General features: G+C 43.6%; 2 long non-coding RNA genes, 1 other non-coding gene and 1 pseudogene across 3 annotated transcripts; 1 reads left to right on the top strand and 3 right to left on the bottom strand.

Moving 5' to 3' along the window:
* The first annotated feature begins 382 nt into the window (after window positions 1-382).
* On the top strand, window positions 383-2,929 carry LOC137839884 (uncharacterized). The gene is made up of 2 exons (XR_011086286.1): window positions 383-1,455; window positions 1,591-2,929. It is a non-coding gene; the product is annotated as an uncharacterized lncRNA (long non-coding RNA).
* A 2,666-nt stretch (window positions 2,930-5,595) lies between these two features.
* Window positions 5,596-5,739, bottom strand: LOC125992923 (U5 spliceosomal RNA; annotated as a pseudogene).
* Window positions 5,740-7,028: 1,289 nt separating this feature from the next.
* On the bottom strand, window positions 7,029-7,192 carry LOC125992908 (U1 spliceosomal RNA). The gene has a single exon (XR_007489856.1). It is a non-coding gene; the product is annotated as a U1 spliceosomal RNA (small nuclear RNA).
* An 11,070-nt stretch (window positions 7,193-18,262) lies between these two features.
* LOC137839897 (uncharacterized) lies at window positions 18,263-20,084 on the bottom strand. The gene is made up of 2 exons (XR_011086301.1): window positions 19,277-20,084; window positions 18,263-19,141 (listed from the first exon to the last, which is right to left on the bottom strand). It is a non-coding gene; the product is annotated as an uncharacterized lncRNA (long non-coding RNA).
* Between the last annotated feature and the right edge of the window lie 1,718 nt (window positions 20,085-21,802).

The following is a 21,802-nucleotide window of genomic DNA, read 5'->3' as shown; positions in this document are numbered from 1 at the left end:
GAGAGCATCTTGGTCTGTGCGGCATCCATGCGCTCTCCTATCTGGGTAGAGCGTGGGTAAATTACTATTTGTTTCCAATTGGTTTTGTACCAGCGTCATTTTGCGCTAAATTTTGTTCATCTGTGTGGCTATCGACAACGTTTCGGCATCTTTTGTGCCTTCTTCAGGTCTGGCACACAGGAATTGCATCTAAATTTAGTTTAGTTTCATCACATGGGGAGCTGCTTCCTCCTCCACGGCCGCATCGAGACTGAGAGCTCCTGCTCCGAACGGTGCTTATATACACTCCTCCAAGTGGGCGGAGCCAGCGATTTGCGCTTGTTTCTTTAGCATAGTAACTTGTTTTCTTGCAGGCACCGATTGGGCGTGGATTTGTGATCTCCGTAATAGGTAAGTATATTTTTGTTTTGGGTAAGTATTATGGTTTTAATTAAGGTAAGTATTTACTTTTAACTGCTTTTTTTGCTTTTTTGTCCCAAATAATGCTTATTTGCAATTGTTTACATTCAAATTTGATAGGTATGCACATTTTTTTGTTTTGGGTGAGTATTGTGGTTTTATTTGAGGTAAGTATTTACTTTTAACTGCTTTTGGTCTCAAATAGTGCTTATTTGCAATTATTGTTCAAATTTGTGTTTACGTTCAAATTTTGACTCGTTTATTTTCAAATTTTAACTTGCAGGTTGACGTTTTTGTCTTATCGGGAAATGGGGTCAGGTTAGGGTTAGGGTTAGGGTTAGGGTTACGGTGGGAGCCCCCCCTCCTAGAGGAGGGAAAGGCAAAAGCACGGTCCATCCATCCGGGATTCCAATCAGCCCCCAGCTCACGGTTCCGGCGGGCAACGCGGTGGCGTCGGCCATAGTGGACCGTCGTCCAACCCTGATCCATGGCTGTGGATCCAGAATTTGCCTTTGTCATATATTTAATAAAGTTATTTTTTTTTTTTAAATAAAGTTTCTTTTTTGATTTATTCTGGCCAATATGCAATGTGTGCCCTGACAACGTTTCGGCTATCTAAAGCCTTCATCAGGTCTGGCACACCTGACATCAGGTATTATATGAAAAACTATTTTTGTTTTGTAAGGTGCAACAATGTGTCTTGCTTGCAGTCCAAATTCGCACTAAAGGCCCTTTGCCTTGCGGATTCCTTTTATACCCTCAGCTCGGTTGAAGTTTTAAATCTTTTTTGTTTTTCGAAATTTCGTTTTAGAAATGTAACGTGTTTTAGCTTATATTTTCATTTTTCAATTAATTTTCATAATTAAACTAGCCTTCATATTAGGTTTGAACAAAATAATTATAATTTGGTCAACTTGGAATTGGTATTGTAGAATAATGTAAACATACTAATTTTGTTTTTTAATGTTTTTTAATTGTTTTTTTTCATGTTTTTTGATGTTTTTTGTTTTTCAAATAGACGTGGTCTAGGATCTCGGATTGCGGTCCAAACTACAGGTAAGTAGTACATAGGTAGGTGGATTATATATTGGGTTTTTGCAAATTTGTAATTATATTATTGAGAACATTTGGTGACTTTTGTTTATATTTTTGTTTTATTCCGTTTTGTCAATTTTTTTCTGCTTTTTTCAGGTGGGCGTGGTCCGGGGACCAGACGCGTGGTTCCAATTGGAGGTAAGTATCCAGGTAGGTATTAGATGTAAGTGGGTCTGAATAAAGTAAAACCAATTTGTCCTAATTATGTTAATTGTCCTACTTGTTGGAAGTTCTGTTCCTGGTGGGACGTAAAAAGGGACTGGGATTGGGGTAAGGGTTGGGGTTAGGGTTGGGGTTAGGGTTAGGTTTAGGTTTAGGGTTGGGGGTAGGGTCAGGATTGCAGTAGGAGCCCCCCTTCCTGTTGGAAGCAGGGGCAAAAGCACGGTCCATCCGTCCGGCACACCTCCCAGCGTCCAGCCCAGGGTTCTGATTGCAGTAGGAGCCCCCCTTCCTGTTGGAAGCAGGGGCAAAAGCACGGTCCATCCGTCCGGAACACCTCCCAGCGTCCAGCCCAGGGTTCTGACGAGCAAAGCGGCGGCGTCGGCCATAGTGGACCGTGGTCCAACCTTGCTACATGGCTGGAATTCGCCTTTGTTATATATGTAATAAACTTGTTTTTATCAAACAAAATTGTTTTTAATATGGTTGTTTTTAATGAAGTAGTTTTTAATAAAATTTCTTTTGTTAGATTTTGTTTGGCCAATATATAATGTATGCGTGCCTTGACAACGTTTCGGCCGCTAGGGCCTTCCTCAGGTCTGGCACACAAACAAACAAAAAATAAAATTGATGCTGAAATCTACTGTTTGTAATTGCTGCTGAGTTGTTTTCTCTTTGTTCTCTCTCCACGCACTGAGCGTCTTTTGCGCTGCGCATCCTTTTATAGTCTCTGTTTGGTTAGAGTTTCTAATTTCAAATTTTAGTTTTTGTTTCTGACTTTTTCTTTTTTGGAAATAAAATTGGTTTTAGCCTCAATGAATGTGTTCCAATTACGATTTGATATTGTGAATTATGATTTTGAATATTTTATTGTTTTGTTTTTTGTTTTGTTTTTTATTTTTGTTTTTTAATTTTTTGTTTCTCATTTTTCTTACTACAGGTATATGGATTATTCAGGTAAGTATTTACGTATATATTTTTTTGATTTTTGTCTTTTCTAATTTTTTAGGTGGGCGTGGTCCGGGGACCAGAGGCGTGGTACCAATTTGAGGTAAGTATCCAAGGTAGGTATCTAAGGTAGGTAAGTGAGTCCGAATTGATTTTAATAAATTTGTCCTAATTGTGTTAATTGAGCCTGCTTTGAACACTCTGGACTCTGAAACCAGTGATCCCAGCTCAAGTCTCGGTTGGACCTCAAACCTTTGGTCACATACGGTCATATGCAAAAGTTTCATTCGTATGTAAAATAAATTTCAAGATTTTCCTTTATAAATCATTGGCTGTTCAGATCAGCAATATCAGTTAAACATATCATATAGCGGACAGAGACAAAGATAATTGAAAAGTGAAATGAAGTTCATGGGAGTTACAGATTTGTCAAGAAGAATGGTCCAATATACCTTCAACCAGAATCCACACTCTCATTGGAAGCTTTAGGAAGTATCTCGAGCAGTGGTTCTTAACCTTGTTGGCGGTACCAAACCCCACCAGTTTCATATCAAAGTCAAAGTCAAAGTCAGCTTTATTGTCAATTTCTCCACATGCCAAAGACACACAAAGAAACCGAAATTTCGTTCCCCCCTATCCCACGGTGACAAGACATGGCCCACAACAGACAAACAAGTGAACAAGTATAACAAAAGCGTGCTGAATAAATAATGAATAAATGACAACAAATAAATAAATAAATAAGAGGAGCAAAAAAAAAAAAGGAGCAAGTGCGCGTACAGCAGACATTCCAGAAAATAGCGCAACAGTGCCGCGAGTTCAGGGCCCTAACAGCCTGGAGAAAGAAGCTGTTGGCGAGTCTGGTGGTGCGGGAGCGCAGGCAGAACGTCAAACAAAGAGTGAGCCGGGTGACTCACATCTCTCGCAATCGAGGTTGCCTTGCGGGTGAGATGGGAGGTGTAAATGTCCTTCAGGGAGGGGAGCGAAGCACCAATAATCTTACCAGCCGTATTCACTATGCGCTGCAGGGCCTTCAAGTTCTGTTCAGTGCAGTTACCACCCCAGACAGCGATGAAACTGGTGAGGACGCTCTCAATGGTGCCACGGTAGAATGTAGACACGACTGCCTGAGGAGCACATGCACGCCTGAGCTTCCGCAGGAAGTACAGGCGGCGCTGAGCTTTCTTTTCCAGTGACGAGGTGTTTGCGGACCAGGAGAGGTCCTCACTGATGTGCACCCCCAGGAATTTGGTGCAGCTCACCCTCTCCACCACAGCACCCTCGATGATCAGCGGCAGGTGTGTTGTGTGACCCTTCCGGAAGTCAACAATGATTTACTTGGTCTTATTGACGTTCAGCAGGAGGTTGTTGTCCCTGCACCACGTGGTCAGAAGGTCAACTTCCGACCTGTACCGAGTCTCGTCGCCCTTCGTGATGAGACCCACCAGAGTCGTGTCGTCAGCAAACTTCACTATGCGGTTGTCGCTGTAGGTCGCAGTGCAGTCATGCGTCAGCAGGGTGAAGAGCAATGGACTGAGCACGCAGCCCTGGGGGGCCCCCGTGCTCAGCGTGATGCTGGCGGAGATTTTGTCGCCAACACGCACCACCTGAGGCCTCTGACAGAGGAAGTCCAGTAGCAGTTGCAGAGGGAGGTACTGAGGCCCAGCTCGTCGAGTTTGCAGATGAGTCGCTGCGGCACAATGGTGTTGAAGGCAGAGCTGAAGTCCACAAACAGCAACCTCACATATGAGTCCTTTCTCTCCAGGTGGGTGAGGGCCGAGTGGAGAGCAGAGCAGATGGCATCCTCAGAGGACCGCTTGGCACGGTACGCAAACTGGAAAGGGTCAATGGTGGGGGGAAGAACGGACTTGATGTGCTCCATGACAAGCCGCTCAAAGCACTTCATGATGATGGGCGTCAGTGCCACGGGGCGGTAGTCATTGAAGCAGGACGGTGCAGGTTTCTTCGGCACAGGAACGATGGTGGCAGCCTTGAAACACGAAGGGACGATGGGCTGCTGCAGGGAAACGTGAAAGATGTCCGTGAAGACACCCGACAGCTCCCCAGCGCAGTCCTTCAGCGCTCGACCCGGGATGTTGTCAGGGCCCGCCGCCTTACGGGTATCAATAGCGGCAAGCGCCCTCCTCACACTGTCGGCAGAGAGGCGCAGAGGCTGCTTGTGTGGGGGGGGAGTGGTCTTCAGCGGGCAAGTGCTGTTCTGGGCGTCGAAGCGAGCAAAGAAGCGGTTCAGATCGTTCAGCAGACGGACGTCGCCCTCACAGCTCCTCGGCGCGGGCTTGTAGTCCGTGATGGTCTGAATGCCCCGCCAAAGGCTACGTGTGTCCTTGCTGTCCTTGAAGTGGGTGGAGACCTTGCACGAGAACGCCTTCTTCGCTTCTTTGATGCCTCGGGACAGGTCGGCCCTCGCTGTCCTCAAGCCAGCCTCGTCCCCCGCTCTGAAAGCCTTGTCCCTGGCCCTCAACAGTCTGAGGACAGCCCCCGTCAGCCACGGCTTCCAGTTCGCGCGAGTGACAACGGATTTCGAGCAAGTCACATCATCGATGCACTTCGTGATGTAAGAGGTAACAGAGTCAGTATACTCCTCTATGTCCGTCCAATCGTTGTAGGTGGCTGCCTGCTTAAACAAGTCCCAGTCAGTGGTGTCGAAGCAGTCACGAAGTGCATTGGAGGCACCCTCAGGCCACACCCGAACCCGCCTCCGAACCGGCCTGGATGCCTTTACCAATTGTCTGTATGCGGGCAAAAGCAAAACGGTGAGATGGTCAGAAAGCCCCAGATGGGGGAGGGGGGTGGCTTTGAAAGCTCCCTTTTGCGCCGAGTAGACTAGGTCCAGGAAGCTGTCTCCATAATTCTCGGCATAATTTCTCTGTTTATGTGAACATGTTCACATATGTGCCGGTATGAATTATGCGAACGTATGATTGTTGCACGGAGTATGATATAGGCGGCTATCCGTTGCAAAAAGAGAAAGAACGCTCTGCTTTCACAGAGCATCAACAAATTGAGATATACTCTTATTGTTCCTCTCCACGGAAATGATATACTCTTATTGTTCCTCTCCACAGAAATCTTTAGTAAAAGGCGAAAGATTTATTCGATCTGAAGAGGAACGAGTATCTGAAAATCTGAGTCAAAACGGGCCATCCCACTGCTGGTCTCACTAAATTCACAGGCGGTCTCGCACTCAAATTGCAGCAACATACAAACAATAGAAGTTGATGGATTTACTATACTTACAAGGACTCAAGCAAAATAGAATGTTTAAACGAGTATTTTGTGTTCATTAATGTCTCACTTACTTTAAACATTGTTGGCGCACAGGATTGTAGGTATCTGATCGAACACTGACGGCGCTCGTTCTTTCAATTATATTGGGCGTCTATTTTGATTATTGAAGGTAAAAACAGTTGTATGTCTTGGTACGTGTACTTTTGGTCTGAGAGAACGGGAAATGATCCCATCCCTGTGTTTTATTTGAAAATTTGTAATTTCATAACTTTATTCAACACAAATCAGGAAACAAAATACGATCGTAATTTCTCAAATGGTTTTTCAAACTTCAGAAATGCTCTATGTCTCGCTTGTGTCGCAAATAATTGAGGCTTTTGACGTTGCTGGCATGGTTTGGAGTGTAATTCACCTCCACTGCGTTGGTGGCGTTTGATATTTGACATTTGAAAATATTTCTGTCATTTTACTTTAGAAAGTAAAAGTTGTTCTCTAGAAATCCATACTTGTGATGTATGAGGAAAAACAATCCGGCGAATTCTTAAAAAGACAGACCTACAGCCGACAAAAAGGTTTTGACACGTTCATATCATATGACGAGTCAGGAACGTGGTAATTACATATTATTTTGCATTTACTAATTTGGTGAATACAGTTTAGCGAGCAAATGCACAGTGTTAGAGATTCGCTCACTCCAACTTATTTTGCAAGAACCACACGGGAGACGAGTAAGTCCTTTTAGACACCTGCAGGTGGAGAGTCCATTTGTCGCTGTGCGTACAGCGATGTTCGAATGGAGGTCTGACTCACGGCTCCTGCAAGAGCATTTTTATTAAGAGAAACAGGGTGGGGGTAAGAGTGGACTGAATAGAGAAAGCCCTTGACCACTAGTCAAAACATAGCAAAGGGTGTTTTACGACTTTGTGTAGGATGGGACAAGCTAGGTTATTTATCACAGGTTGCATTCCAACATAAGCATAAAGCTAATCTAGCTACGTTATTTATTACAGGCTGCATTCCAACATAATCATACGATAAAGATAATCTGGAAAACCCTGACACACAGTTCCAGAGTACAGTTAATTACATAATCAAAAGCGTTCAGTGTGTCACAGCATCGCAGACTTCAACTCCATGTGCGTACTACTGCGCTTAATTTTTGTTTTCATCAGAAAGACCAGAGGAGAGCGCGAACACAGTCCCCCACTACCAGAAATAATGCAGTTGAGATTCCCACAGTAGGGGAATTTGCAGAGGTCAGCACAACCAGAGTGCAATGGCTGAGCCTCACTTTGGGTGAACCACCTTCTTGATCATGGTGTCTCCCCTTCCAGGTAGGTATGAACTGTACAAGTTGCCGGGCCGACGTCTTTACCGCACACGCCATCTTCAGTCACGGGCTTAATTGCTAAAAACGTGTGGCACACATACACACTCAGTGGATGAAACAGGATTCGTAGAACTGTTTAAAAAGTACCTTTGGTCATTACAAAACCAAAGCATTATAAATTAAGTAAAACATAGATTAAGAGACACTATCACCATGCTTTGCTTCTTTTTCTACCCTTCATTGCCCCTACCCCCACGCCTTTGTTCACCTCCTTTGTCTTCGTCGCCATCTAGTGGTGATGGCAGCAACCATAACAAACCATAAAAAATAAAGTAAAAATAATATATCGGCAAAAACATGCCTATCATGCATTGCCTCTTTTAACCTGAGAACCCTAAAACTGTATGAATTTGTATTTATTGAAAACGTCCAACATTACCACTGAATAATATATTTTTTTTCTGAACAAGTTTTGTAAATGACAAATATATCAAATAACTATAACATAAATAGTTCACCGCCACACGGCCCCAAGCACCGGCATCGACTTCCAGGCATGTTCAGTGAGGACCTCTCCTGGTCCGCAAACACCTCGTCACTGGAAAAGAAAGCTCAGCGCTGCCTGCCGCTGATCATCGACGGTGCTGTGGTGGAGAGGGTGAGCTGCACCAAGTTCCTGGGGGTGCACATCAGTGAGGACCTCTCCTGGTCCGCAAACACCTCGTCACTGGAAAAGAAAGCTCAGCGCCGCCTGTACTTGCTCAGGCGTGCATGTGCTCCTCAGGCAGTCGTGTCTACATTCTACCGTGGCACCATTAAGAGCGTCCTCACCAGTTGCATCGCTATCTGGGGTGGTAACTGCACTGAACAGAACTTGAAGGCCCTGCAGCGCATAGTGAATACGGCTGGTAAGATTATTGGTGCTTCGCTCCCCTCCCTGAAGGACATTTACACCTCCCATCTCACCCGCAAGGCAACCTCGATTGCGAGAGATGTGAGTCACCCGGCTCACTCTTTGTTTGACGTTCTGCCTGCGCTCCCGCACCACCAGACTCGCCAACAGCTTCTTACTCCAGGCTGTTAGGGCCCTGAACTCGCTACCCCCTTCTGCGTAGCGTGCGGCACTGTTGCGCTATTTTCTGGAATGTCTGCTGTACGCGCACTTGCTCCTTTTTTTTTTTTTTTTTGCTCCTCTTTTTTATTTATTTATTTGTTGTTATTTATTCATTATTTATTCAGCACGCTTTTGTTATACTTGTTCACTTGTTTGTCTGTTGTGGGCCATGTCTTGTCACCGTGGGATAGGGGGGAACGAAATTTCGGTTTCTTTGTGTGTCTTTGGCATGTGGAGAAATTGACAATAAAGCTGACTTTGACTTTGACTTTGATATGAAACTGGTGGGGTTTGGTACCGCCAACAAGGTTAAGAACCACTGCTCGAGATACTTCCTAAAGCTTCCAATGAGAGTGTGGATTCTGGTTGAAGGTATATTGGACCATTCTTCTTGACAAATCTGTAACTCCCATGAACTTCATTTCACTTTTCAATTATCTTTGTCTCTGTCCGCTATATGATATGTTTAACTGATATTGCTGATCTGAACAGCCAATGATTTATAAAGGAAAATCTTGAAATTTATTTTACATATGAATGAAACTTTTGCATATGACCTGTCAAACGCACCTCTTGCATTAAGGTGCCCCCGGCTTCCCGGTAACGGGTTTGTTTTAGCCGGGTTCGGAGATTCGTCCGTAATCTAACCACCCGAGTTAAATTAACTCTGTTAGGGTTTTCCAGGTTATCTTTATCGTAGGATTATGTTGGAATGTAAACTATAATGATTAAATCAATCTTGTCTTGCCCTCACAATGCAGAGTAAGATGAAGTGGTTGCTTCCTCTGCTTGATTGACCAGCTGCAGGGGAAGCAATCAAAGTTGTTCTGTTTCCCACAACAGTGTAAAACACCCCCTGCTCTGATCTTATCAGAGGCCGGGGGTACACCAAACCTGTCCACTCTCACCCCCACTCTGTTCCTCCTAATAAATATGCCCTTGCAGGAAGGAGACTTTTAGATTTCATTCCTGTAGCGAGTGATCTCTCCACCTGCAGGTGTCTAAAAGAACTTGCTTGTCTCCCGTGTGGTTCTTGCAAAATAAGTTGGAGTGAGCAAATCTCTAACGTTTTGGTGCCGAAACCCGGGATCCCTCATACCCATCATCTGGCTGACGGAGGACGACGCGCTGTACACCGTCGACGGGCCAGCGTCCATTAGCCGGACCTGGTAAAGAAAGACCTGGGAAGGAAATTCTTCGCTGGGCCAGCATCTTAGGTCTGCCTTCGTCTGACAGAGGTGGATTGACGGGACCCGGCAGTGCAACGAACCAGGGGACAAGTAAGTTAAAGGCCTGAAGTTGTGTGATTGTGTTGTTGTGAAACGCGTATAAAAAAAAAAAAAAACACAGGTGCACGTGAGATTCGGCTTTGGTTTGTCCGAGCTATGAGATACGGCTTTGGTTTGTCCGAGCTATGAGATACGGCTTTGGTTTGTCCGAGCTATAAGATTCGGCTTTGGTTTGTCCGAGCTATGAGATTCGGCTTTGGTTTGTCCGAGCTATGAGATTCGGCTTTGGTTTGTCCGAGCTATGAGATACGGCTTTGGTTTGTCCGAGCCATGAGAAAAATACAAAGCGCTGGAGTTTGTGTAATTGAGAGTGTGGCTGGTAGGATAAATTGACTAAATAGCAGTTCTAGCATTGATCCACGGCAATAATACAGGCTAGTAATTTGTTGAAAGGTCAATTTAAACCTGCATTGAGGATCCTCAAAGAAATAAATAAGTAATAATAGTAATAATAATAATAATAATATTTTTTGAGACAAAGAGATTGTAAAACCTAAAATTACTAGAATTAAGATGGGAAATAAAAACGGTAAATCTCTACCTCTTGACGGAGATGAGAAGTACATGGCGAGTAGATTTCTTAATTGTATGCAATATATGCCGAAGTGGAAGAAAAAGTATGGAGTAGAAAGGAAGTTGGGAAATCAAGTGGTAAAGAAATGCAACTTGCTTCTAGAAGATAAATAAATAAAATAAGAATGTGCTGTCCTCGTGTGCATGGGAGGGACCAGCTCATGATCGACCACAGGAAATGGCCAGCCTGTGACGAATCATTGGTGCTGGGAACTACCTTTTGCGTGCGAGAGCTCTGCATGTGTGTGTGTATATGTTAAAATGATGAACATTGGCTACAGTTTTAGTATAAAAAAAAATTTGCTAGACTGTGGTCTATCCAATTTGCACCGCAGAACAGAAATTATTTTGAAAGATAAAAATGAGAGGAAAAAGAGAGAAATCTGTTTGCAAGCAGAAACTAATCCACACTAGTGCATGTTAAGTGTCGAGCCCACATGAGAAATTCGAAGAAAATAAAAATGACAGAACATGCTTTCAGGAATTGGAAGAAGCTAAATTGTGAATTTAAGATTTTGCAATGCTACATTTAATAGGAATAATTGATTGGTTGTGTTATAAGATTATACAAAATTCTAAATGCAAGCTAAATCTGAGAGATTGAGTTCTTCAAATTTAAAAACAAAGAAAAAATTCAGATTAATTTGCCAATTGTTTGTTTTAGTTAATTTTTTTTGAATTGGTGGATTGTTCTACCAGGAAACCTGAGTTGAAAATGATATATGAATGTTGTGTGGTGAGCTTGGATGAATTGGGACCAATGTGATAGAAAGACTCCTTTTTGGAGACTGTGTGTGAGATGCAAATGAACATTGATGAATGATAGACTGAATGAAAAGAAATTACAGGTTGAATGGTTGAAGTCGTTGGCGACTACTATGGAAAATTAGTAGAGCGACTTTGATGAAAGAGTGATTTTGAGCAGGTTGAATGTTAGAAAGAAACACGTAGCTTTTGGATTGATAATTAACTACAGAAAAAAAAACTGGAGAACCAGTAACACATGTAGAAGATGTGTGAACTGGGAAATTGAGAAGCGTTTTGGACAGAAAGTCAAATTAAATGATGATGGAATCGTATGTAGTAAAGAACGCATTCTCCCAAAAAGATTGTCAAGGTGTGAGGTATGGGCGTTGCCAAGCCTCAAAAGGAGGGAGTGAGTAGGACAGATAGTGGAAGATAGTAATAATACAACACTTTATGACAATGAATTTTCGAATACATTTGGTGTTATACTGTGGTAATTTTTTTTATTCTGGTGTAGATAGGTTAGCAACACGAGAGATTTAGAGGTTCAAAAGAAAGACAGTCAAAAGAAAACATTTTTGATTTGGACAATTGCAGGCTAACAGGAACATAAGAACGATAAGAACTACGAGAGTTGCAAACAACAGATGAAGAGCAGTCCTTGGCAGATTATATGATCAGGACGCTCAAACTGTGTCAAAGACAAATTTACTGCCGCCTGATCTTTCCTCCTCACAGGTCGACAACCCCATCAATCCAGGAGACTGGGTCTACATCAAGGTCATCAAAAGAAAGAACTGGGCCAGCCCGCGGTGGGAGGGACCGTTCCAAGTTTTGCTTGCTACTCCCACGGCGGTAAAAATTTCTCAACGGCCCAGCTGGATTCACCACAGCCACTGCAAGTTGCAGAGAGTGCTGGACCCCTAATTCGGAGTGGTGGGGAAGGCTGACTACAAAGGGGCCCCATCGTTTAGGGTGAGGCGTCTCAATGTTGGTGAAGAATTCATCGATCCCCACTCCGCTAGGCGAGGGGATGTCCCGGTGTCTCTGCCATCCTAGTAGCAACGGGGCTCCATATGCCAGATGGATCCTCTGCTGCGTTGTGGTTGGAGCGTGCTATGGTCTATTGACTCATCTGAACAGACCAAATGACAATGTTGCCCGTGGTAAACGATGGTCACATGATGAGAACTTTGAAGACTGGTCATGGGACCCCAGAAACCCATACGAAACCAACACTTGGTACCGGTATGTCAGGTTCACTGTGAGAGCTCACACACGGGAGGCGTGCTATGTGTGTTCGAAACTCCCCCCTTCCTCCACGCAAGTTCGCTTGGAGGCCAGAGCAATGAATGTCACTGAAGCAAAATGTATGGCATCCATGGGAGGAGTTGGATATCAGCACCGTGCCGTCACAGTCAAAGATGCCGACCCTTACCGCCCTGGACTTGCTGACGGTGCCTGTGATCAGCTGTTCTGGACAAATCTCAATGTGACTGTTAAAGGACGGACAATACCACAAGTGGCCTACACAGAGAGACCAGCTGGAGTGAATTACACATGTTACATCCAAGGTAACAAGACCCACGTCTGCATTAACGACGACTGCCCTCCAGGAGGAAACTGGATGGGAGCTTTGGACATCACCGATGAGTGTCAAGATAAGAGAGCCATTTCAGGTGGTGAGGGCTCTCCAACCAACATGGCTACACCATCGAACGGAACATACTTCATACAGAATGGCTGGTGGCTTTGTGGTCGCAAGGTTTATCCGATGCTGCCCGCCAACTGGACAGGAGTGTGTGCACCAGTGTGGGTGACAGACCACACCTACAGGATACGACATCATCTGCTGACAGGAGCACACAACTCATCTGGACGTCGACGCAGAGCAGTTGCAATCTTTGACCCTCATGACCCTGTCTGGGGTGCGAACGTTCCAGAGGACCATAAAGTGTGGTCTGCCAGAGACAAAGTTGTCCTTGCGCTCTTCCCTCAGATTGGGGTTGGGAAACTATCGCTCTTCATCGAGACACTGAACTATCGTTTTCAATCCTTTGTGAATCTCTCGCTGCAAGTCAACGATGGACAAAATAGAGAGATTCAGGCTATTAGACTGAAGGTCTTGCAAAACAGGATGGTTCTGGACTTGTTGACGGCAGCACAAGGTGGTGTGTGCCACATCATTGGGACTTCCTGTTGCACATACATACCAGGAGAAAATGACACCCACATAAACGACGCCATGAATTCGCTGAAGAACTTACAGCAGGCCATGTCTAAAGACAAGGTCCCACATCAGTTTGATTTCTTTTCATGGCTATTCTCTGGCAACTGGTGGCAACTGCTGTTGAAATTGCTGTCTTCTGTGCTTGTTGTGCTGGTGGTGTTGTGCTCGTTTACGACCTGCGTTATCCCATGTTTGAAGTCTGCTGTGTCGAAGTTTGTGTCCTCTACTGTAGCCCAAGTTCATATACAACTTCTTAGAGATGACGGATGTGATGACGATAATGACACGTGGATTGCGTAGATGCTGCTCTGTTGGGCATGTTTTACAGAAACTTGATGATTTAACCATCGAAAATGCTTCGCAAGTGATGGATACAATGATGTACTGTTTCTGTGTTTTTATTTTTATTTTTTATTGATAGCATTCTGGTCGCCTGTGGCACAGGGGCCGTGTAAGAATTTTCCTGCTAATAACATCTGGCCAGCAGGTTTTTCGCTTACACAATAAGTTTGATCTGGGGTATTGAGGTAATGCCTCATCTTCACTGGAAAGTGTTGCTATCATTGTTTGTTGTTTTTATTTTTACTATTTTTTTTTTTTTTTTTTTTTTTTTTTTTTTTTTGGTATGGCGCCGACGTGAGTGGCAGCCTCCCAGCAGTGTTCTCTCTTTTTCTCTTTATTTCCTTCTTTTCTCCTTTTTCTTTCTGTCTTTTTGTCCATTCGGCGATGCTGGTGCCTTCTACCGCACCTCGGTATCGCTCTGGATGTGATTTTCTTTTTTTTTTTTCCCTGGGACCGGGATGGCTGCGCACATCGGTCGAGACCGGCGTACCTCTACGACGGCTTCCTGCTTATCCGGCTGATGCTGACCAGGTCCCTTGCCTTGCAGCCGCGACCCCTGTGCTCCCTCGTGCTCGTCAGAACCAGCGACCTTCGCCGTGCTAGCCCCGTGGTGACCATCTGCACGTGCCCCGACTGGGTGCCCAGGACGCTGCTCACACGTTTGCCTGCTTTGTGATGTTTTCACCGATTCACGACCACGGTCCATTGGGTGCCGTTTAACTGGACTACCCTTACACCTGTCTGTGGACCCCGTGGAGGCTATTTTGTGTGTTTTGGGGTGTTTTCTGATACTGAGGAGTGCAGGTTGGGCACTGTTACTTTTTTCTTTTGTCTTTTTGCTTTGCTTTGCTTTGCCTTGCTTTGATGGCTTTTATCTTTCGCACTTTCTGGCTTTCTTTGTGGCGCCGTTGTATGGCAGCCTTATGAGGGCCTATTGAGTTGCGCTCATGCCATCTGTGTGTCTTTTGTATACCCGCTCTGTGGTATGGATACTGCTGGGGCCTGAATTTCCCTGAAGGAGTAATCCCAAGGGATTAATAAAGTTGAGTCTAAGTCTAAGTCTAAGTCTAAGTCTAAGTCTATTCTTCTTTCTTCATTATACATATATATATATGTTTTTTCTTACTTGTCTTTGTTGTTTGGGGTGACATAATCATATGATAAAACAGGAGGGAGATGTTAGGGTTTTCCAGGTTATCTTTATCGTAGGATTATGTTGGAATGTAAACTATAATGATTAAATCAATCTTGTCTTGCCCTCACAATGCAGAGTAAGATGAAGTGGTTGCTTCCTCTGCTTGATTGACCAGCTGCTGGGGAAGCAATCAAAGTTGTTCTGTTTCCCACAACAGTGTAAAACACCCCCTGCTCTGATCTTATCAAAGGCCGGGGGTACACCAAACCTGTCCACTCTCACCCCCACTCTGTTCCTCCTAATAAATATGCTCTTGCAGGAAGGAGACTTTTAGATTTCATTCCTGTAGCGAGTGATCTCTCCACCAGCAGGTGTCTAAAAGAACTTGCTTGTCTCCCGTGTGGTTCTTGCAAAATAAGTTGGAGTGAGCAAATCTCTAACAAACTCCACCGGAATCAATCTAATTTCTGTACGACGCCAATCCCTCTCAAGTCACCCGAAGCTCGAGCCGAGTAACTCAATTCGAGGCAAGACTTCGAAGTGACCGTATCGTATTGATGGCTCCCCGCTAGTGTTTGAAGTTCTTATTTTGTTACGGATATTTTTTAGATGTCTTTGTTAAGACCTCAGGGATTTGTTTGTATAGCGCACCCAAGCACTAGTTTTGCCGAAGTAAATGTTGATATGGGTCCGTACCACTTGGTCGCTCATGCAGCGAACCGACCAACTTTTTCATTCGAAAGAGAATCGAATTAATAAAAGTGTGACAATAATAGCATTTAAGAAGAAAATTAATGCACTTTATATCATTAATTCTAACTTCCTATACGTAGATCTAGCACTTAACCGTCGGAGTTCTTCACCCCACTTGATTGCTTTAAAAAAAAATAGCGACTTTCTTAAACCGAATAAAAATGTCGTGCTCTATTTAGATTTACCCAATAATTAATTTGGAAGGCAAGTCTATTTTCTGATCGTGTCCCATTTAACTTTTGACGCGGCCCGACAAATTTAGGAACTGGGCCGCGCCCGACGGACAGTTAAAATACTTTTATCCTCCACCAACTCCAATGATTTATTTTAACCGTCGTCGTTATGTTATTTAAAAAAAAAATGAATTTTCAACCGAATTTACTTTTAACGAAATCCACTCTTCCGTTAAATATTTACGAAAGTTATTTAATCCTCTAACTTGCTCGGAGTTACTTTTTACGCGGCCCGTCAAAAAAGGGGAAGCGGGCCTGAGCCTTTCAAATAGTTAAATAACTTTCCGTTCTACACAAAACCAATAATCTGATTTAAACATCCATCCATCCATCCATTTTCTGAACCGCTTAGTCCCCACGGGGGTCGCGGGCGTGCTGGAGCCTATCCCAGCCGTCATCGGGCAGTAGGCGGGGGACACCCTGAACTGGTTGCCAGCCAATCGCAGGGCACACAGAGACAGACAACCAATCGCACTCACACTCACACCTAGGGACAATTTGGAGTCTTCAATCGGCCTACCAAGCATGTTTTTGGAATGTGGGAGGAAACTGGAGTGCCCGGAGAAAACCCACGCGGGCCCGGGGAGAACATGCAAACTCCACACAGGGAGGGCCGGAGGTGGAATCGAACCCACACCCTCCTAACTGTGAGGCGGACGTGCTACCCAGTGCGCCACCGAGCCGCCCCTGATTTAAACACTTCCTTTAATTTATTCAGACGAAACAACTTTCGAACGGATCGAAATTCACTCGTGGCTCAGATAACTACGGAAGTTATTTAAGTCTCTAACTTGTTCGGAGTTCCTTTTTACGCGGCCCGTCAAAAAGGGGAAGCGGGCCTGAGCCTTCGGTTGCATATTCAGTACAAATCCGCGCATAACGAAGTAAGTAATATACAAAACACATTTATTGTAGAAACATGGAATAGAATTACAAATCTCAATTACTCCAGAAACTGAACAATTTCACTCACTGTATCAGTGAACGTGTTAATAAAATCATTCAATCCCAGAACAATTCGATTGCAAAACACAGTTCATAAAAAAGGGAAGAGGTAAATACCAGCTGCGTGCTATTTTTGGTGGAAGCAAAGTCGAGTGATCAGTTCGATCTTGCTTCTAAAATCCAAATTAGAGAAACAGGCTGGCCACGAGGAAGCCGGCGGCCCGATGACTATTCCCCCCTCTCGCTAAAATACATAAAAACGGTCATCTTCACCTATTTCTCCTATAAAGTTGTCCAGTCCAATTTTTGGGAGTAAATCCAAGTTAATTTCAGTCCAGCGATCCTGCGTCTCACACAAAGATCTTTGGGACTTTTGGAAAAAAAAACTTGAAACTCCTCCGGGCCTCTTCACGTATGAGCGCTCTTTTGGGGGGAAAAAGCCCTGAAGCTGCTCCTGCAGGACCTTTTATAGACCTCTCCGTCCCCCCCCTCCCCTTTCTTTTCTCCTGTACTTTCCCTATAGGGTAAGACTGCCCAGTTTTCCCACGCCTATAGAAGGGACTGGCCAGCTTTCTCACGCCTATAGAGGGAACTGGGCAGTTTTCCCACGCCCATAGAGGGAACTGGCCAGTTTCCCCACGCTTGGTTATCTGTGGCCTTCAGCAGCTGTTTCCGCCCTGACCACGCAGTACTTTCCACCAAATGCACAGCTAGTGGTAAAACCTTTCACTTCCCCTTTTCTTCTCTTTCTGTTACATGAAAATAACTTTTTAAAGTTACGCTTCAATTAACTCTGAAATAAAAATCCAAACCCTTGACCTACTTTTCTAAACAATTTATGTCACGCCACTATTCTCATAGTGGCGGGTCTCTTGATCGAATTGACAAATAATATTGCTTAAAGCGGTTACAGAATACATTTTTAGCCAAGCAAAGAAATCAAAAATAAAAATCACATTTGTGCTTCTCCAAACAATTTATGTCATGCCACTATTCTCATAGTGACGGGTCTCTTGATCGAATTGACAAATAATATTGCTTGAAGCGGTTACAGAATACTTTTTTAGCCAAGCAAAGAAATCAAAAATAAAAATCACATTTGTGCTTCCATGCGTGACTCACACTCTGACACCGTGCTACTCTTTTATTTCTATTTTACCATGTTTAGCTTATTGGCTCCTCTTTTGGTCTCACGTTTTGGTCTGGCGCCATCTTTTGGACAAATTTGGAATTTCAGCTCTGCCAATTTATTCCTGTGAACAATCCATATTCTACCATTTGCACCATCTCTACTCCCATGTTACATGACAGACCGTATGTGACCAAAGGTTTGAGGTCCAACCGAGACTTGAGCTGGGATCACTGGTTTCAGAGTCCAGAGTGTTCAAAGCAGGCTCAATTAACACAATTAGGACAAATTTATTAAAATCAATTTGGACTCACTTACCTTAGATACCTACCTTAGATACCTACCTTGGATACTTACCTCAAATTGGTACCACGCCTCTGGTCCCCGGACCACGCCCACCTAAAAAATTAGAAAAGACAAAAATCAAAAAAATATATACGTAAAAACTTACCTGAATAATCCACATACCTGTAGTAAGAAAAATGAGAAACAAAAAAATAAAAAACAAAAATAAAAAACAAAACAAAAAACAAAACAATAAAATATTCAAAATCATAATTCACAATATCAAATCGTAATTGGAACACATTCATTGAGGCTAAAACCAATTTTATTTCCAAAAAAGAAAAAGTCAGAAACAAAAACTAAAATTTGAAATTAGAAACTCTAACCAAACAGAGACTATAAAAGGACGCGCAGCGCAAAAGACACTCAGTGCGTGGAGAGAGAACAAAGAGAAAACAACTCAGCAGCAATTACAAACAGTAGATTTCAGCATCAATTTTATTTTTTGTTTGTTTGTGTGCCAGACCTGAGGAAGGCCCTAGCGGCCGAAACGTTGTCAAGGCACACATACATTATATATTGGCCAAACAAAATCTAACAAAAGAAATTTTATTAAAAACTACTTCATTAAAAACAACCATATTAAAAACAATTTTGTTTGATAAAAACAAGTGTATTACATATATAACAAAGGCGAATTCCAGCCATGTAGCAAGGTTGGACCACGGTCCACTATGGCCGACGCCGCCGCTTTGCTCGTCAGAACCCTGGGCTGGACGCTGGGAGGTGTGCCGGACGGATGGACCGTGCTTTTGCCCCTGCTTCCAACAGGAAGGGGGGCTCCTACTGCAATCAGAACCCTGGGCTGGACGCTGGGAGGTGTGCCGGACGGATGGACCGTGCTTTTGCCCCTGCTTCCAACAGGAAGGGGGGCTCCTACTGCAATCCTGACCCTACCCCCAACCCTAAACCTAACCCTAACCCCAACCCCAACCCTAACCCCAACCCTTACCCCAATCCCAGTCCCTTTTTACGTCCCACCAGGAACAGAACTTCCAACAAGTAGGACAATTAACATAATTAGGACAAATTGGTTTTACTTTATTCAGACCCACTTACATCTAATACCTACCTGGATACTTACCTCCAATTGGAACCACGCGTCTGGTCCCCGGACCACGCCCACCTGAAAAAAGCAGAAAAAAATTGACAAAACGGAATAAAACAAAAATATAAACAAAAGTCACCAAATGTTCTCAATAATATAATTACAAATTTGCAAAAACCCAATATATAATCCACCTACCTATGTACTACTTACCTGTAGTTTGGACCGCAATCCGAGATCCTAGACCACGTCTATTTGAAAAACAAAAAACATCAAAAAACATGAAAAAAACAATTAAAAAACATTAAAAAACAAAATTAGTATGTTTACATTTCTATAATACCAATTCCAAGTTGACCAAATTATAATTATTTTGTTCAAACCTAATATGAAGGCTAGTTTAATTATGAAAATTAATTGAAAAATGAAAATATAAGCTAAAACACGTTACATTTCTAAAACGAAATTTCGAAAAACAAAAAAGATTTAAAACTTCAACCGAGCTGAGGGTATAAAAGGAATCCGCAAGGCAAAGGGCCTTTAGTGCGAATTTGGACTGCAAGCAAGACACATTGTTGCACCTTACAAAACAAAAATAGTTTTTCATATAATACCTGATGTCAGGTGTGCCAGACCTGATGAAGGCTTTAGATAGCCGAAACGTTGTCAGGGCACACATTGCATATTGGCCAGAATAAATCAAAAAAGAAACTTTATTTAAAAAAAAAATAACTTTATTAAATATATGACAAAGGCAAATTCTGGATCCACAGCCATGGATCAGGGTTGGACGACGGTCCACTATGGCCGACGCCACCGCGTTGCCCGCCGGAACCGTGAGCTGGGGGCTGATTGGAATCCCGGATGGATGGACCGTGCTTTTGCCTTTCCCTCCTCTAGGAGGGGGGGCTCCCACCGTAACCCTAACCCTAACCCTAACCCTAACCTGACCCCATTTCCCGATAAGACAAAAACGTCAACCTGCAAGTTAAAATTTGAAAATAAACGAGTCAAAATTTGAACGTAAACACAAATTTGAACAATAATTGCAAATAAGCACTATTTGAGACCAAAAGCAGTTAAAAGTAAATACTTACCTCAAATAAAACCACAATACTCACCCAAAACAAAAAAATGTGCATACCTATCAAATTTGAATGTAAACAATTGCAAATAAGCATTATTTGGGACAAAAAAGCAAAAAAAGCAGTTAAAAGTAAATACTTACCTTAATACTTACCCAAAACAAAAATATACTTACCTATTACGGAGATCACAAATCCACGCCCAATCGGTGCCTGCAAGAAAACAAGTTACTATGCTAAAGAAACAAGCGCAAATCGCTGGCTCCGCCCACTTGGAGGAGTGTATATAAGCACCGTTCGGAGCAGGAGCTCTCAGTCTCGATGCGGCCGTGGAGGAGGAAGCAGCTCCCCATGTGATGAAACTAAACTAAATTTAGATGCAATTCCTGTGTGCCAGACCTGAAGAAGGCACAAAAGATGCCGAAACGTTGTCGATGGCCACACAGATGAACAAAATCTAGCGCAAAATGACGCCGGTACAAAACCAATTGGAAACAAATAGTAATTTACCCACGCTCTACCCAGATAGGAGAGCGCATGGATGCCGCACAGAGCAAGATGCTCTCGCTCCACCCAGATAGGGGAGTCGATGAATTAGGTGCGAGGTACGAATATTTAGTTGAACGCAAGCGCAGCTGTCAATCTTACATGCCAAATCGAGACTCACTTATTAATTATATAACAAAGGCGACCGGATAGGTAAAGTGCAATCAAAAACAAGCATACAATAAGCACAAACACATGTTCAAGGTCAAAAACGATCTTTATTAAGCCCTAATTAGTCCTGGCGAGCATGGCGGGTGCGGCCGCAACGGGCAGGATGCTCTGGAGCTGGTTGTGGGGTGCGGGCCAGGATGGTAGGACCGTGCCTTTGTTCCTCTCCTTCGGGGGAGGAACTCTTTACCTAATCCTAACTCGCCTGTGCCACCTCCAGTGCGCCCCCCCACGTTTCCGGTTTCCATCGAGCTCCTGTTACGTCTGTGTGCTGTCCCCTAAACTGGTCCTATCCCAGCCCTAATCCTAACCTATCCCCCATCCTAACCTAACCCCTAACCCTAACCCTAACCCTAACCTGACCCCATTTCCCGATAAGACAAAAACGTCAACCTGCAAGTTAAAATTTGAAAATAAACAAGTCAAAATTTGAACGTAAACACAAATTTGAACAATAATTGCAAATAAGCACTATTTGAGACCAAAAGGCAGTTAAAAGTAAATACTTACTTCAAATAAAATCACAATACTCACCCAAAACAAAAAAATGTGCATACCTATCAAATTTGAATGTAAACAATTGCAAATAAGCATTATTTGGGACAAAAAAAAGCAAAACAAGCAGTTAAAAGTAAATACTTACCCAAAACAAAAATATACTTACCTAATCCGGAGATCACAAATCCACGCCCAATCGGTGCCTGCAAGAAAACAAGTTACTATGCTAAAGAAACAAGCGCAAATCGCTGGCTCCGCCCACTTGGAGGAGTGTATATAAGCACCGTTCGGAGCAGGAGCTCTCAGTCTCGATGCGGCCGTGGAGGAGGAAGCAGCTCCCCATGTGATGAAACTAAACTAAATTTAGATGCAATTCCTGTGTGCCAGACCTGAAGAAGGCACAAAAGATGCCGAAACGTTGTCGATGGCCACACAGATGAAC

This window comes from Syngnathus scovelli, unplaced genomic scaffold (genome assembly GCF_024217435.2).
Source record: "Syngnathus scovelli strain Florida unplaced genomic scaffold, RoL_Ssco_1.2 HiC_scaffold_24, whole genome shotgun sequence".
In the NCBI taxonomy this organism is placed as follows: Eukaryota; Metazoa; Chordata; class Actinopteri; order Syngnathiformes; family Syngnathidae; genus Syngnathus; species Syngnathus scovelli.
Note: the sequence above shows the minus strand (reverse complement) of the source record. Positions and strands in the feature narration are given on the sequence as shown.